Consider the following 16,393-nt stretch of genomic DNA (forward strand, 5'->3'; position numbering starts at 1 on the left):
AAGATATATGGTACCCATCATACAGCTTTCAGCAGAGGTAGAATATTGTTATGTGACTTAACCAGAAAGGCTGGAGACTCCCCAAACTGGATGACTCTTGAGGCCATTTCTGTGTCAGCTGACTTGAGTCCCCACTGCCATCAGTAGTTATGAGCACTAAAAATCATCAAAGTACAAGCATGCCGGATGACGCGTTTGAAATAATCATAGGCAGAAATTTCACCCAGACAGTGACTGAGACCTAGAGGACCACAGATTGTGTGGATGGACAGCCAAAACACATTCTGTAAATGGAATGGAAAGTCCATGGGAGGACCTCACAGAGGAAAAGAACTTGTCATGTGAGAGCAAAAGGGTCCAGAGATCAGTATTTTGACTGTAAGGTAGTTATAGCTCCATTAAGGTTACTGACAGGAGAAATATCAGTGTAACTGCATCTGCAAAAAAGGCTCTAAAATAGGGAAACCAGAGAACTACAGACTTGTGGGTCTGATTTTTACACCTGATTAGACGGATAATACAGAGTAGAATGGAGAAACATAGAACAAACGCAGTATTTCTGAAGAGTCAAAGTGCTACCTTCCATCATCTTAGGAACTTCCACATACATAAAAATATTCTGCTTTGTGAGAAACTGCCCTGTGAGTATTTGAATGACAAAATAATGCAAGTCAGGATTTTTCTGTACTGATATTACAATTTTCTCAAGATGGTAACTTGTTGTAAAAACCCAAGCTCTGTAGATAATGGTTAATGTTGTCCTGAACAGAAGAATACCCCTTATATAGAGATGGCAACAGCACATATTTGATCAGTCTGTCCACCTCAAATTCCTTATTGTCACAAACGCTTAAGATCTGTCAACTAGACACCTTAAGATGAATCATAAATTAAAGGATGCTGCTGTTCCTGGAGCTACCAGACTTATGAAAACAACAAAGTTACTGTCTGGTTTTGTTCACATTCTTCGACTAGCCCAAGAAATTAAAGAATCATCTTTTATACACTGTGACCTTGACCAAATTATTGTCTGTTGTCTTTTACATGGTAGCACTACTGTTTTAGTGTAAAGTTAATTTAAGTACACATATAATCAAGCATGGTGTTTTCTCCTTCCGTGCTCTCCTTTTCACCTTAATCTGAGAGACAAAAGAACAAGGTGGAGAGCCGGAACATGTAGCAAATGTTGCAGATAAAAAGTTGTTCATGAAACACAGGTAGACGATGAATACATGCTCTGAGCAATAAAATGTAAAATACTTGGAGAAGTGAACTGGTTAGGTCTCTAACATGTTAGAATTTAGGAATTCAAACTCAGGAAAGCAACAAAGAAAGCACTCATTTGAAGTGTCTCAACCTTTGGGACACTTAGACAAAAGCACTTTGGGCAGAAGCTTTACCAGACCTCTAAACTTCTTGATTGGCAGAGGGAAATGAAAGACAATGTGGACAAACAGGTGTAGGAAGTGATCTCAGGCTCTGGAGTCGAGCTTTGCAATATGTGCCTAGGCACAGCCTTCAATAAACACTTGACAGACTAAGGATGGGATTCAGGTAAGATCCAGAGAGCAACAATAGCACATTCACAAAGTAATATATACACATAGACATAGACATAGACATAGACATAGACATAGACATAGACATAGACATAGACAAAGACATACTATTAAATTGATTGATGTTTTTCACTGTTCATTTGAAGAAGCTCTTCTGGGTAATGTAACATCTAGGATGTAGAACAACCTGTGTAGTGCAGGAAACAGGCCAGGACACCAACTTTGATATTTCTGGCATAAAAAAAAAAGAGCAGTGAATATATCAGTTGAACCAAAACCTTCATTTCTACACTCCTCCAATGCCCTTCTTCAGAAAAAAAAGTGAGCAAAGTACCACAATATACACTTTTCACAGAGAACCAAAAAGTCAGTGTATACATTACACGGCCAGATAGGTCTTTGTTTTATTATATTTACTGTAGGTAATGACACGATGGATGTCTTGGAAACAACAGAAAGAGAGAGGAAGAGACCTCAGGCTGTGGCAGAGCCACATTCATTTTTTCCCTTCTTGCTTTGCCTTCTTATCCTGCATGCATGTTCACATTGATTCCTTGGAGATTAGTTCCTTAGAGAAAATTCTCTGTTTCCACAGATATTTATTGGTTAGGTAATTATTCTGCTTTCATATAAAGTATTTGGGGGAGCTTTGCTCTGTAGCTTTAAAGGAAGTAACCCAGACAACCCACAAACTAAATTTTTCCACATATTCATAGGCTGAGAACAGAGCTGCTATTAAATATTGTTTTTACTTTTACATACAGCAAGCACTGTGCATTCCCAGCTCTTGGTACAAGTCTGATCATGGTTGGAATATGCATTTTATTAGTGTGGTTTCTTTTTGTGGCAAGCAATCGTGTGTCATGGTACTTTTTTCTGCAATTCTACTTATGATGGAAATTTAGATTTAAAGACAGCTTCTCTTCTTTCAGCTATTCCTTATTCCTTACATGAATAAGAAGGTGAAGGGAGGAAAGAATAAAAATTAACTTCCCCCTGCACAGAATTTTGACTTGCTGTTATCCTAAAAACAAATATTTTGATGCAAAACACAGTAAATGCCTAAAAGATTGATTTACTCCCTTTACAGGTTATCACCTAAGTTTCACACACTGCCAGTGAATTTTCTTTCCCCTTAAGTTTTCTAATACCATGACATAAAGGGGGAAACACATATTCATCTGAATCATTCTCTAGCTCATTTCCAAAAGACCAACATGTTCCTTTTACATGCCCCATTTTTATTACTATCTAGATAAGATCAGTGGAGATTAATTGGGGAAAGGTGTGTTGTATTACTAAAAGCTATGGATTCATAGTCCCTGTGCTTGGGGACAGTAACTCATACCTGTACTGTTTAATATTTGCATCAATGACCTGGAGGAGGTATTGTGTATGCTTGACAAGTTTGCAGATAACATCAACCTGGAGGGATTGGTCAATATGCTCAAGGGCAGGGCTGTCTCACAGCAGGACCTAGACAAGCTGGATGAGTGGGCTGATGGGAATTGTGAAAAATTCTGCCAGGACAAATGCAAAATCCTGCCCTGAAGGGAAAGAAGCCCATGAAGTGGTTCAGAGTGGTACAGAGAGTGACACAGTGAAGTGCTACCAGGATGCTGGAGCACCAGCCCCTCAAAAGAATGTTGAGGGACAGGGCTCAGCAATGAGAAGCAATCATTCAGCAATGAAAAGGGAAGGCTTTGCAGCACCTCAAAGCAGCCTTCCCTTGCTACAAGTAGGACATTGAGAAGACAGAGCCAGGCTCTCCACAGGTGTGCATGGTGGACAAAGGAGAGACAGTGGCCATAATGAGAACTGAGAAGTTCAGAGAGAAGAAAGGATACCTCTTTCTCCAGAGGACAGTGCAGCAGTGGAACAGGTTGCCCCAAGATGCTGTGCAGCCTCCAGACATGAAAGTTTTTGACACCTGACTGAGTACAGCCCAGCAAGATTTGCCCTCTTCAATGACCCTGCACTGAGCTGGAGGTTGGACTGGGGAGCTCCTGAGACCCCTTTCTAGCTCTGCAATTTCTGAGGTTATACTTGTGTTAAACAAGAAGCCAAGAAAATAAGATGATAGATTTAAACTGCAGTTATGAATGCAGAATGTAAACAATATCTTGATTTAATCTGTCTTCTGCATTTTTTCATTCAGTTTTGAAAAATAAAACCTCTTTTTGTAATTAGTATAAGTAGTTTTTCACTCAAGAGAAACATACCCATGCTCACTTTAACGTCAAACCATAGAGAATTTTAAACTACTCAGACTAAACTATCTTTTTTCAGACCTCATGTAAAAGCTCTGCAGGAAAAGCAGTATCAATTAAGAGTGCATTTTGCACTTTTGTAATAGCAAAAAAGCCCAACAGCAAAAAGTCACTTTATTCTCTTTCAATAAAAACTGCTAGAAAAATAAACCCTTTTTTTCTAGGGTGGACCTTGCATGTGTACCCCACTATATTGATCCAAAAATATATAAATTAACATTGCTTTTGCTGACTATAGGCAACTACTTCCTTCTAAATCAAGCCACGGGAGTTTGGCTGACAGTCTTAACCAATACAGCTACCTTCACATTGTAAAAGCTCAGATTTCAGCCAGTGCTTACAGTAGGCACTCACTGGCAAGCAAGTCTGGCAGAAATTACAAGCAGCACTTGCTTTAGACACTTAACAGTGAAGGAAACTCTTTGAGATGAAGTATCATGAACTGAAGTGTTGGAATCCTATTTGACACTCTGTTGATAAACACTGCATTGTACACTATTGTAGACAGAGAGCAAAACCAGATTCAGACATCACTTTGTCTTCTGCCCTTGGTTCCAGATCATCATGCACAGAAAGGATTGAACTTTCCATACACTGTTTGGGAAGGAGTGACACAGCAACTGCATGTACAGAGAAAAGGGTAGGTGTAGGCATCCCTGGATACTATATCAGAACAAATGGTTAGAATTCAGGTATCTTTACTGAATGTCCTCAAGCCAGACTTGCTTTTCCAGGCTTTTTAAGAAGATTGGATGGAATCTGGAAGAGCGATAATACAGCATAAACCAAAAAGTGAAGGACATGGGCATGGATGAAATTATACATAGTTTTAAAAGTAGATGTTTCCTAACAGATGTATAAAAAAATACAACCAATTTCTATATTGTTGCCAAGCTAAGATTCATGCTTCCTAAGATACTGATCTTGGGTACTTCACTGCTAATTTCTTTGGGTGATTAAACTACTACCAGAATTTAGCATCTAGTACTAAAACAATTTAATATCCCCTGAAATCCTCCAAAGAAACTGAGAATAAGTTATTGAAAGACAGACTTTTTTTTTATTTTAATAAGAGACAAGCCGAAAGACCACTGACCATTTATTTTGCTATTTATTTGTATTGGGATGATTGAGAAAATTCAAACTATTTATCCTACACACAAGTGACACACAGCCTCCTACTTCCACAGATCCAAGAGCAGCTGTAGACAATGTGGAAACTCCACCTTACCTGTCTCCTGTCTTTTTCCAGTTCCCCCACACTCTCACAAGTTTTCTGATTAAAAATTACTTTGGCTGCTTTTGGTCTTGTTGGTGTGTACTATGTTTGACATTAGTCCCCCAGGAAACTAAAATACCTATCATGTGAAGAAATAAAAAACTTTATCTATGATAAAGTCCAGGCAGCTGTAAACCTGGAATATGTAATAAATCTATGGATTTATTCTTATCCAAGTTTATTTGTACATATAACGAGGGAGAAATAAATTATTTTCTCTGGTTTATCCATGCAGTATTTCACATATTCAGCTCTCACTCCCACTTGGTTAATGAAAACCAGTTTGTCATAGTCTCAGATGTTATCTTATGTTATAAGAAAGTTGTATTAAACAAACCCCAAAAACATCTCTGGACCTGGAATCTGCCCCTTTCTATCACAGTGCTTCAACCACAAAGCTGTAGTGCCAGGACCAGATCTGTGGTTGCAATTTCTAATACAATGAGTTACTAATCATGCTTTGCCATAGCTTCAGCTCAAGAGGTAAGAATGAAAGGCCTGACTAACAACCGCCAGTTTGGCAGAACAGGCATCTCCTGAGAGATGTGGCTATGAATTCCCAGACCAGTGGTAAGAAACTAGACATAATGTCCTTTGCACATATATTAATGCAAAGACTGTGGTATTGACTGATACTGCTAAAAAAAAAATCTGCTCCTGTGATTTTGAATAAGTAAAATGTGATTTTGAATGAAAAGATGGTTCAGGTGGAAGAATAAGTAATATGAATCTGTGTGCCCTTAGTTTAAAACCTCAGCGATACTTTTGTCATGTACTTATCAACAGGCCAGATTTTAATTCCCTAAAATCAATTAGAAATTGGTGAGGTCACATCTCATGGTCCATCTCATCACTGGTACTTGTGTTCAGCCCCCTGGAATCACTGTGTTTATTCTGGGCAGAGCAAGCCTGGATCAACAGCCCAGTTGAAGACAGATCACTTGCTGCTTGGTCAGTCTTTGAGGAACACCAGCTTCCTGAGACAAGCTGCTCCCAGTCTGGGAGCAAGGGAAGGGCGGTCTGAGGTGCCAGGAACTGCACTGTTCCCAGTCATTATTGTCAAACAACTTCCATATGCTGGCACTGCTATTTCTGTACGCCAAACAAAGCAAGCTTGGGTGAGATACCACTCTATTCCCAGTTAATTTCAGAGGGGGCTTTGTGACTTACTGAATGATTGTGAAACTCTTACAACACTGATCTGCGGGGCTCTTGTTCCACCTTTGTTCTACAAGGAGGCCAGATCCTGAGCCATTTTGAAAGTGGAGGACACACACATGACAGGGGGCCCGCAAGGGCCCTAAGGGTCAATGTGTCACTGCTGAGGTCACCTTTGATGACCCCATGTGGGTCTGCCTCTGGTACTCTGTCAATGAAAATGATACCTAAATAAACTGATGACACTATGCTCCTTTTTAATGTTTTCTTTCCTAAACTGTTTTTCAGAAGATAAACCTTTATTATATTAGGACAATCCCTAGCAGACGCCCTCCGTTTTGCTATAGGTCCCCTTCTACACTCACATTACTCAGCCCTGTGCGTGCACTGCCACACACCTGGTCGCGCCAGGTGCCATCATCCTTTCAGCCGTCCAAGACCCCTTTCCTTCCACCGGGCAGCAGCGGCCGCGGCACGCCGGCACCCCCTCCACCCTAAGATCGTGTTCGTCGCTCTCCTAAACACAAACGCGACTGCTATCCCTGCTGAGCCCCTGCTTCAGGCCAGGCCAGGAGCCCGCGGCTCGCCCCCGATAGCCATCGCCGCTGGGACTGCGCTGCCAGCGCGGAGCCGGCGCCGAGGCCGAGGCCGCGCTCCCGCCGGTCCGGCCGGCCGGGGTGTGCGCTGCAGTAGCCGCCGTCCCCCTGCAGACGGAGCCCCGCGGCGCAGCCCAAGGGCCGGCACCGGCCGGGGCTGGGGCTGGGGCCGGGCGGCGGCGATCCCCGGGACGAGCCGAGCCGCCCCACCAGACAGGCTCCCCCTAGCCGCTCTGATCCCCTCCCCGCGGCGGCAGGGCCGGCAGCTGCCGGGGGGAAGGAGGAGGAGAAGTACGCGGCGATGGCCCCTGAGTGCCCCGCGCCCCGGCAGGGCAGGACAAGCGCGGAGCGGGCTGCGGCAAACGAAGCGAGCGCCAAAACCGCCGCTGCTGCCGCCGGGGGACGGTGTGTGGGGAGGGGTGCTGAGCAGCGGTGCCCGCCGCCCCCCGCCCCGTGCTGACCTCCCCTCCTTCCCTCCCTCCACTCCGCTCCGCTCTCCGCCTGCCCCGCCCCGCCCCGCGGGAGGAGTGCGGGCTCAGCCCGCCGCCCCGCAGCTCTCGTTCGCGTTTTTTGCCGGTCGCTGCCGCCCCAGAAGTTGGGGCCGGCCGCGGCGGCCGCTCGCTGAGGCGCTCCCATGGTGCCGGTGCCCGCCGGGGGGGGGCACGCCCGCTGCCGCCCGCCGCGCCGCCGAAACTTGGGGGAAGTTTCAGAGCGAGTCGGTGAGTACCGGGCGGCGGCTCCGCGCCGCTCCCCGCCGCCCGCCTGGCGCGGCCGCGCAGCGGCTTTCCCGCCCCCGGGGGCGACGGGCCGGGGTCCGGCTCCTGTCCGGCTTCACCTCCCCTCGCCCGGGGTTTGCGGACGGTCTGCGAACTTGCCCCTCGGTCCCGGCCGGCGTCGGAGCCGCTCCGGGCGCGGGGCCGCCCGTGTCCCGCTGCTGTGGGCAGCGCGGCGCCCGAGCCGGCCCGGCACCGCGGCGTCAGCTCTGGCCGGGGCTGGGACGGCGGGCGGGGGGCGAGAATTCCTGTCACGTCCTGTGCTGTGGGTGATGGAGGGAGTGCCGGAGAAGACAAGCCTGGCCTCAGAGATCTGGAGAAACAGTTTTCTTCAGAGAAACCCTCTTTTCGGTGTGGACTTGGATTTAAAAAGCAGAGCAAGAATGGTCGTTTAGCTGCCAGCGTCGCAGTCTTCCCCGCTGTAATAGACCTAATCAGAATTTTTCTTCTTTATGGTTTATTCCAGTTTATACAATCTCTGCAATTCCGCCCTCATTTTTTTTATTTTTTTTTTATTTTCTTTTTTTTTTTAAATGCCGTTTGTCCATAAATTTGTTTCTTACTGTGTGGCATGCTGTAAGTATTGCATAGGATAAAAAAGCAGAGAATGTTTTGAAAAACAAATACTGCAAACGTTCTGAGCAGAAGTGTGCAAACAGAGGGGTTATACAGCAGAGGAGTAACTAGTGCTTTATCTTAGTAATGGCTTCAGTAAAACTTGTTGCAAACTCTCACAGGACTAATGGTAGTGATCAAGTGAGTGGATAAGTTACTAATCTTCTCAGTACAGTATATTTTGTTTATAGTGTAATATTAACTTCAGGGTGTTTAGTCACAGTTTAACTTTTCTTTTTGTGTAGCAGCTACAGAAGACCCACACCTGGTCATCTTTCTGGTCATGACTAAGTCAGAAGTAAGAATGAAGCAATTAAAAACTGTAGGCTACCACTTGAGTTAGATCCTGTTTTATTAATGCTTTAAGCAAGTATTTACTGATACAAAAATTGAACTTATTTGTCAAGCTAAATTGACAAATTGTTATTTTTAGCCTAAATCCGTAAGACTCTTGACTAATGCACAGACTTGGTTGCTCACATCAGCAATGAAAATAGAGTTGGGTATAGAATCATTTTAAGAAGATTTGGTAAGATGTATTTAAATGCTGGTGTTTATTTAAAATATGCTATTTTAAATATTGAGGTTAAAGTATGTTGCAATTGAGATGTCTTGTGACTCTGAGTGATAAATGTTTGTATTACTGAAAGTTATTCAGTAATAATTCAGACAGCTTGAGCTGTTTGAATGGGAATGTGGTGTCTTTCATCTCCACCACATCTCAGTCTCACATTACTAGAATTGCTATTTGCCGTGTTAATTCATGATGTTAGCATGTTCTAATAGTTATAAAGGATTGACAAAAAAGACAGTTTGCAATCCTTCTGAGGAGTAATTTTTAACATTGCCAGTAAGTGGTAGTGGTACTTTTATCAAATATATGACTATAACTGCTGAAACTTACACTAATACGTAGAGAAGTTATAGACACCCACCAAATACTCTGAAATTCTCTGAGTGTGGTAATCACAGTTTTCATTACCATGGGCTGTTTCCTCTCCTGGTCTAGATGTATTTGCACAGCACAGTGTAGCACCAATCAAGTTTATAAAATCAAGGGCTCTGTAGAGGCAGCCCACAGCACTGTTCCCAGAGGGTATGTAGGTGTGTGTGCCACACTGGCTGTGTTGGGGAAATCTGTAGAGCTCAGTTCTAAGAAATCTGTAGAGCTCTGTTTTAAGCATCTTTACAAACGGAAGTAGCATGTAGTACTGTATATGATCTCTTGTATCCCCTTCCAGTAAGGAATGATCAGAACCTCTGAAGGTAATTCTCCCGTTTACAGATTGGTACTACTCATTTTCATGAACTGGAGACTGAGGAAGTATGAGTATATAGTGGTCCTTTTAGGGTATAACTTCCACTTGCAGGGTTTCTTTTGCCTGACTGTATGTACATGTCTAATTGCTTATATTAACTGGAGCTAGGCCTTGCTCCTGTTAAATTAAACTTTGGCTGCAGAAATTGTGTTTTATCTTACGCTATCGAAAGGAGTGTTGAACTGAATAAATATAACACAATGTATCTTACTTGAAATACTAGATTTTCATGAATAAAATAGAAGCTGCGAATATTTGTTATTGAGAAAGCAGTGTAGGCAGAATGTTTTTATTTTTTTTTTCTCTTACTGAAAAATAAGTGCCTTATTAGGTGCTACAGAACTTGCTGTCAACCCAGTTCAACCCAGTTCAATCCAGTTGAACTCAACCCTGTTGAAGATCTTGCAGTCTTAAGGTATGTGTCAAAACGTTTCAAAAGCATTACAAATGAATAAAAAATATAGAAATAACAAAGCTGGTGGGGTAAGAAAGGGCAAGGTTACCAGCAGTGTAACAACGAGTCTACTCACTCCACATGGGAGTCCTCCAGTGATAGGTTGGGTAGAAGGTCAGGTTTATTTTAAATAAAGGGTTTTCCTTGTTACCAAATATTTGTCTGATGGAAAGACAATTGTTTGGCCCAGTGGAGTTGAGGTAGTAATTCTGGGGAGAGGGCAGTATGAGGAAAACAGGGAGAGAGGTAGTAGGGCTGCTAGTTTGGTGTGATGAAGGTGAAAGGCTGATGCAATGAGATACTAGCTTGGCAGGAACAGATTTATGTCAGGACTTGAAGGAACACTTTGTGCTCAAATTGTTTATCACAAGGGAAATCTTCCTTTACCATATATGAATCCTAGTTTAAATCTTTGTATGAGGTAGGTGTTTGTTTATACATCATTGTAGTTTATGAGAGATGGAACAAGCATCCTCTTACCAAAGAGCTGGTGTTCAGTGTGTGAGAAACAATTTTGTTGTAAAAATTGTAAAGGCTTCTGTTTTCTGAAAAAAGATGAATGTTGTCCGTATCATGTGTACTGCAGATTGTGAATTGAAAATACATTTAAGCACATATTTTATTGACCTTCAGAAAGCATGTATTCTATTGAAAATGCCTTGATCACTGAGATTAGTTCTTCATTATTAATAAGGTAATATAATCTTCAGAAATGATTCACAGTAGCAGAGGGGCTTGCAACAGTGTGGAACTTAATGTCTCACTTGAACAATACCTTGCTATTTGCTGAGCATTTCATATGCACTGTGTTGTGAGGATGTAAAAGATAATTAATATTACTCTTCCTGAAGGAATAGCTGCTGAAAAATGCAATTGGTGGTGGACGCATGTGCACAGATGCTTGGGTTGGAGTAACTTTTCAGATGTAACATTGCCTGACTTTGTTATCATGTACTGAATAGCTGAAGGACTACATGCGTAATCAAGCATTTCTGAGTTTTAGAACTCCATCTGCCATGCTATTCATACTTACCTTGCTAATTTAAACCATTTATGTTTGTCTTTTGACTTGCCAAGAGATCCAGACTGCAAAGCCAACACCCATACCTACTAAATCATGTTCAGCTTTATAAATTAAATTCACAAAAGTACTCCTGTTGGTAGTGACACAGTCTGCAACATTTTCTTTTGTCCTGCTGTGCCAGTGCTATTGGTTAGGTTTTGTGGAAGGGATCCACTGTGTGAGATCATGGTGCTATGGGAAAAGGTGAGACAGGGCTGTGTGGAGAGCACTGGAGATGTGGTGGAGACAAAAAAACTGCACAGTGACAGCTGGTGAGAGGATACGAAACTCTGGTAAATGTAGCACAAAATTTTAACCTCTTTGCATTAAGTGAATAAGCACAGCACCCATTTTGTTGGTGTGGAATGATTTATGCTTCCCAGTTTCTCCTTTTCTTTAGCCATTTAGCAAGACTCAGAGAGAGCATTAGTGTATCACAGTGCTAGACCTGCTTGTCCTCCACATCAGGCACAGAGTGACTGCTAAGGATGGGTTCATAATGTGTGAAACAACTCAGAATGTGCAAAGCAAAGATGGTTTTTGCTGGCTTTTTGCTCATTAAGGCAAATTGCTGCCTCTGATCACTTAATAAGCTTATTGCTTGTAATCCTAGAACAAAGGTGATTTATGAAAACATAAATACAAATAATCAGTTGTATTTGAACAGGACATTAGCAGAGATGGAGATAATTAGAACTTTGAAAGCTGTTTAAATAATGTCACAAATCCATTATGGTCTTCAAACTTCATTTATAAGTGATCAGTCCAAACATGAAATATTCTTTTGGATGCAGAAGAGTAATTTTATACAAAAAAAAAAAATTCAGTAGTTAACAGACAACAGCTCTAAGGGGTAGTTGGAAAGGGGTTATTAATAACAATTATAATTTTACAACATGCAGTAGCATTTAAATAGAATTTGAGTTTTTACTGCCTCAAGAGAAAACAGTATCAGTAAAACTCCGTATTGTAGTAAATCTCTAGGATGCATTAGTGGTTGGTAGAAACTGTGTCTATGTTACTTTTGTGCCTGACCACTACGCAAAAGTTTGGGGTTTTAATCTACACACAGTCTGTCTCTACAATCTTAACTGGTATAGCCAAACAACTTCCTTTGTGCCTGTTGATGTTTGGGGATAGTCTGACCATAGCCTGTAGGTTATGGTCAGACTATCCCCAAAGATTATAGGGGATAAGAAGAAATAGACTGAAAGAACCATGACATTTTATTTCAGCTATCTCAGTTAAATGAGCATGCAGTCGGTTTCTGCCTTACATGCCTGTTTCCCAGCTGCAGCAAGCAGTCTGCTATATTTTGTGTTTCTTTTTTTTTTTTTTGCCTGCCTTTTTCATTCAAGTTAGTGCTACCTTGAGAGTGAGTTGGGCTCTCCTTCATTGCATGACTGAAAATATTGTTTGAATTTGTTATGGAATGCTTACTATACTGTGTTTACTCAAGAGCCATGTTATGAGCCTACTTTATAATTGTTCTGAGCAATGCCTTGTTTACTGTTTTCATCCAGAAGAACTTGAACTGTTTGGTGTTTCAATGGTTTGTGGCATTGCTAATGGCTTTATGTGATCCTATAAAAAATGAGTGAAAACAAAGTAGGATTCCTTGTAGATGGTGGTTCTTGTCCCTTGCCTTGCATGGGTTGAAGAAGACTGGTTGTGGTTACTTTGGGACCAAACGTCACCTGTTCTGCCAAGAATAAGGAAGATCTGATAGGAAGACTGAGAGAAGAGCAATTAAAAGCTGCTGTATCTTTGGGTTTTGATTGCATTTTATGGCTGAGCCTGTTACAGTATATCAGGGGAGCACTGTGGAACTTTTATTAAAAAAGAAACCTCTAAAAAAGCTGTAACTTTCGTAAGTGATGTGATAGTTTGCAGTCAGACAGAGTAGCCCTAAGGACTAAGATGTCAAGTAGAGTAGAATACAACATGGTCAGGACTCTGCTAGGCCATCTTTCACAGGACACATAGATCAAGTGCGGTGAGCTGTGCTTACACTGGGGCTTTGGTCTTGTAGGTTGAGTCCTGGCTGGTTTAGGGCATAAAACAGGTGAGTTGAGCCACCTGAAGGAATGATTTGCAGGGTGCAGCAGGAAATCCTGCTCTTTTTTTAGAATCTGTTTGCAGGTTTTTGCTGAGGCACACATAAGCACATGCAGCTGAAATGTTACGGGCTGGTGCTTGTTCCAAATAGTGCCAGCCTGCTTGTCCAGCATGTGTGAATGAACTTATCTTACAGCTGCAGAGTTTTTGCGGTAGGATCAGAAGGAGTGTGTGAGACAGTGCTTTACACTTTTCAGCTGTGATTTCTGACCTTTGGAGAGTGGCAGTGAGCGTCTGTGTCTGCTCGTGCTGGGTGTTGCTAACAAACACTGCACGGGAGAGGTGCTTGTTACGTGATACAGTCACTGCTGGCCGGCTGTACACCAGCCAGTTCTGCCGCTGCAGGACAGCGTGTACAGCACGCTGCAGCCTGAGAGGGGGAGAAACGGCCCTCCACTTCCCTGTGAGAAAGGCTATTTTTGTGGAACTGTGTGATGAGCTCTGGTATCTTTCAGCTCTGAGGTGCTTTAATTAGGATGGCCATATCAGTTGAGAAAATATTTCAGAAAAAAAGAAGTCACCATTGTAAAGAAGCCTGTGCCTCATTATGGCTGGTTCTTAGGTAAGTATTTTGTTTGAATAGCTAATTTCCTTGAAATACTGGCTAGCTTTGAGAAAATTGATTTCCTCGGTTGTACTAGGTCCATATTTTTTCAGTGGCGTGTTGTTTCATCCACCAAAAGATACACACAAATGAGTTAACGACGGTGGATTCTACTTGATGGTTTTCAGGGCTCTAGCTGACCACAGAGATTAGGGAAGCATGGCATTCACCACCTTAAGTGGTGTGAGGGGCCTGCCTAACTTGCATTGAAGCAAGAGGAACAAGAATATTTGGTTTATACATCATTGTAAAGTTAGCATGGCTTTATACAAAGGGGAAGTCTTGCCTCACAAGTTTGGTGATCTTCTGTGATGGAGCTATAGTTTGGTGGACAGGGGCAGAACTGATACTGTCTATGTGGGCTTACACAGTTTGACACTGTCCTGCAGGCCATTCTTGTCTGTAAATTAGAGAGATAGGGAAGATCCGTCTGGATGGCTGCACTCAGAGTTGTGGTCAGCAGTTCATTGTCCACATGGAGACCAGTGATGAGTGGTGTCCCTCAGGGGTCAGTCCTGGGGCTGATGCTGTTCCACACCTTTGTCAGTGATGTGGACAGTGGGATCAAGGGCACCCTCAGCAAGTTTGCTGATGACACTGAGCTGGGTGGGGCAGTCGACACAGGAGGGAAGGGATGGCACCCCCAGGGACCTGGACTGGCTTGAGAGGTGGGACCATGCAAACCTCAGGGAGTTCAGCAAGGCTGAGTGCAAGGTCCTACACCTGCATTGCAGCAATCCCAGCCACACCCACAGGCTGGGCAGAGAAGTGATTGAGAGCAGCCCTGTGGGGAAAGACCTGGGGGTGGTGGCTGATGAAAAACTCACCATGAGCCCACAGTGAGTGATCACAGCCCAGAAAGCCAAGGATATCCTGGGCTGCATCCAAAGGAGAGGGGCCAACAGGTCAAGGGAGGGGATTCCACCTTCTCTTCTGCTCCTGTGAAACCCACCAGGAGCACTGTGTCCAGCCCTGGTGTCCTTAACTTACGAGGGACATGGAACTGCTGGAGCAAGTCCAGAGGAGGCCACAAAGCTGGTAAGAGGAATGGAGCACCTCCCTTACAAGGCTGAGAAGGTTGGGGCTGTTCAGCCTGGAGAAGAGAAGGTTGTGTGGAGACCTCATGGCAACCTGCCAGTATCTGGAGGGGAACTACAGGGAAGCTGGAGAGGGACTCTTTGTCAGGGACTGTAGAGACAGAGCAAGGAGTAATGGGTACAAACTGAAAGTGGGGAAATTTAGGTTAGATATAAGGAATAAATGCTTTGAGTGTGCTGTAGCAGTTTGCCCAGGGCAGCTGTAGATGCCCCAGCCCTGGCAGTGTTTAAGGCGAGGTTGGATAAACCTTGAGCAGCCTCGTCTAGTGGGGGGTGTACCTGTGCATGACAGGGGAGATTGGGGCTGGATGATCATTACAGTGCATTCCAACCCTTAATATTTCTACGATTGCATGATTTTTCAGGCTTATGGTGTATAATGATTTAAAACCTATATCCAGCATACAAGGGAATTAAGCAATACATTTGGTTCTTGTATCTTTTAACCAGCTTGTGGCATAGATGAGTGCACTTAATGCTATGATGGAAAAAGTAATGTTGTTTAGTGTTGTACCCATGTGTTTGTTGTGGTCTCCTCTATTGCTTTTTTTTCAAATATCATAATTTGACCTTTTGTTAAGGTAATCAACTATATTGTGAAAATTGTTTCAGGTCCCTTTTCCTCTCCTGTTCTACTACTGCAGGTGAAGGTGAAGAGCTCTCTCCGTTACAGCCCAAGGGAGCTATGTGGAGCCAGCGTGAATAAAAAAATCCATCCACTGAAAGGAAAGAACATAGGATTTAGAAAGAGAGACTTCCCATGACTAGATGTTCATGATCAGACTGAATGATATAATGGGAATCTTCATGCAGAACCTTCTATAGTTGTGCTCCTGTTTTCTTTGCTGAGGTGCAAGTTGCAGATTTTTTTAAATACATTTTAAAATAATTTTGGCCAATTTTTTCAATCCCAAGGAAATGGGGTGCCAGGTTAATCACAGGAGATCTTCAGTTAGAAGAGGGAAGAAGTTTTTCACAGTGTCAGAATGTGTTCAGTGTTTCAGTTTATTAAATCATGCAGAAAAGAAGAGGTTGAAGGATCAAGAGCCAGGGACTGCATACAGATGAGACAAAATGGAAGATGTGCAAGTAGGAAGATCAGGACGTGAAAGCCTGGGGAGCTAATGGTTGTTGGATAGACTGAAGTTATAGGCTCTGAAGCATTTGGTTCCATTGTCTTAAGTGGAAATTTATGTGAATGCATAACTGGACATTAGGTGGCCAGTAATCAAAAGAACATGTTTAAGACCAAGAGTAATGATTTGTTTAAGGATGTTTGAGGTGGCTGAACTAAAGCACAGTAAAAAACCTAGCTTTCTCAAGATGATTAAAAAATTCTAATGTAATTTGAATTGCACCCAGAAGCATATTTTCATACTGATTTAAATTTTTAAAAAATTTTATTGTAAAGATGATAGTGTCTCATGGATAGAGCTATGCTAGGAGTAGAAATATTTTTGGTAGTGTAGGACTGACTTTGTCAGTGGC

At 42.9% G+C, this 16,393-nt stretch overlaps 1 protein-coding gene across 3 annotated transcripts in view; it reads left to right on the top strand.

Annotated features, from left to right (window-relative positions):
• Positions 1–16,393, top strand: part of GHR (growth hormone receptor) — a 152,182-nt gene that overhangs the window by 24,658 nt on the left and 111,131 nt on the right. Inside the window, exon 1 of one of the 3 annotated variants that reach the window (XM_015653135.2) lies at positions 7,512–7,581. The exons of the other annotated variants lie outside the window; for them this stretch is intronic. The gene's annotated coding sequence lies outside the window, so the exon portion shown is untranslated. Of the gene's footprint in view, positions 1–7,511; positions 7,582–16,393 lie in introns of those variants that run through there. 3 annotated transcript variants of the gene reach the window in all.

The sequence above is a fragment of the Parus major genome, chromosome Z, assembly GCF_001522545.3.
Source record: "Parus major isolate Abel chromosome Z, Parus_major1.1, whole genome shotgun sequence".
NCBI classification, from domain to species: Eukaryota; Metazoa; Chordata; class Aves; order Passeriformes; family Paridae; genus Parus; species Parus major.